General features: G+C 29.4%; 1 pseudogene; it reads left to right on the top strand.

Annotated features, from left to right (window-relative positions):
- Positions 1-356: 356 nt before the first annotated feature.
- On the top strand, positions 357-511 carry LOC136396376 (U4 spliceosomal RNA; annotated as a pseudogene).
- Positions 512-2,072: the final 1,561 nt, after the last annotated feature.

The following is a 2,072-nucleotide window of genomic DNA, read 5'->3' as shown; positions in this document are numbered from 1 at the left end:
ATATGAGTGCTCTCATTCTCCCAAAAATCATACCAGCATTTGGTGTCATTTTCATTTTATTTTTTTCCAAGTCTGATGGAAGTAAAGATGTTTTTTATTTTTGTTTTATTTTCTTTTTAGTGTGTCTTTTCAGAAAAGTTGAGCACTTCTTTTATAGTTTTCATTTAGGTTTCCCATTCTGTGACTTGCCTATTAAAAATAGTTGTCCATTTTTATTTCTTACTGATTTTCAGACATTCCTTTAAAAAATCTAGATGTGAATTTATTAGTAGCATATGTTTTCCCAGTCTGTCACCTTAAATTAACATTTCTAGTACTTTCTGTATTGATCAGAAATCTTTAGTTTTTAAATGTATAGCTTTGTGCAGTGGCAGTATCGTAGCCAATGAGGTTTATCCAAGGTGCGATTATTGCTAATTGAACACTAAAAGTATTTATTTAGATTTTTATTAATGTATATGGTCTTGGAGTATTATTTTTAAAAGTTTTGCTGTCCATTAAGTAACAGAGGTATTTTGCATTTTCTTTTTTTAATTGACCTCATCAGGGTGACATTGGTTAATAAAATTATATAGGTTTCAGGTGTACAATTCTATAACAAATCACATAATTATTGTCTTTTGTGTTCATCACCCCAAGTCAAGTTTTCTTCCATCACCATTAGTTGCTCCTATACCCTCTTCTATCTCCCATAACCTCCCTTTCTCTCTGGTAATCACCATACTGTTGTCTGTGTCTATGAGGGGTTCTTTTCTTTACTTAATCTTTTCACCTTTTCCCCTCTGACCTCCAACACCCTTCTCTTCTGACAGCTGACAGTCTGTTCTGTGTCTATTAGTCTGTTTCTATTTTGTTTGTTAATTTTGTCTGTTAGATTCCACATATGTGAAATCATATGAAATAGTCTTTCTGTAACTGGCTTATTACACTTAGCATAATGCTCCCCAGGTCCATCTATGCTCCCACAAAGGGTAAAATTTCCTTCTTTTTTATTGCTGACTAGTATTCCATTGTGTTAGTGTACCACAGCACTTTTATCACTTGGGCTGCTTTCAAATCTCATCAATTGTAAACAATGCTGCAATGAACACTTAGGTGCATATATTCTTTTGAAACCTTCATAGATCAGGTGATAAAACACTGTGCCAATACTGAAGGATTACAAACAGAAAAATTCTCCACCACACACAGCATACTGCTTTTCAGTTAAATCTTGCAGAACTTACATAGGATGGAAACAATATAAATTGACTAAAACTATGTCTCTTCCACACTATAACAGAACTTAAGTTTCATTAAAGAAAATCATGAAATAAATTTTTTTTGGAGGTGATGGCTTTGTGAACCAATATTTGTATTTGTTGCAAATTATGTCTTTTACCCTACTTTTATTACAACTTAGTTTAGCTATAGCTTGGCTAATTTATCTCAGTCTTTAGATAACTATTTCTATAATTCCATACATTTTATTAAAATTGTCAAATATATTTGCTTATAAATTTAGAAAATATATTTATTAATCAAAATTCTATTTTACTTAAATTGGTTCTTATTTTTATTCCATATTTTAATCATTTTTGTTATAACATATAATAAAACACACATTTAAAATATATAGTTTATTCTTATATTGATATAATTTAACTTTTTTCTAATTTAAACATTCTTTTATAATTATTTTTGTTGATTCCTCCTTTTTAATGTCAGAGTGAGAGATACTATGTTGCATTGTTTCTAAATCTATGATTTGTGAGTCAGTAGTAGGTTATAAAATTAATTTAGTTGTCCATAGCCATCATTAAAAAATAAAAGAATATAAAACAATGGATATAAGACAAAGTGAATATAAGTTGTGCTTCATGAAGCGTATGCCTATTCAATATTATGGATGTGTGCTATGAACAGCAATTTAAAATATAATGTTTACCATGGGTCATCTAAAAATCTGAAAAACATCACTCCAGAATATCTCCCTGAGTTAAGTCTTTGTATTCTTAAAATGAAAGCTATAACAGTTTAGCTTTACTTTCTTTTAACAAGTTTTTCCTTTAATACAATTTAACAAAATTTCC

The sequence above is a fragment of the Saccopteryx leptura genome, chromosome 2 (genome assembly GCF_036850995.1).
Source record: "Saccopteryx leptura isolate mSacLep1 chromosome 2, mSacLep1_pri_phased_curated, whole genome shotgun sequence".
NCBI lineage: Eukaryota > Metazoa > Chordata > Mammalia > Chiroptera > Emballonuridae > Saccopteryx > Saccopteryx leptura.
The sequence above is the reverse complement of the archived record's forward strand: the minus strand, read 5'-3'. Positions and strand labels throughout refer to the sequence as shown.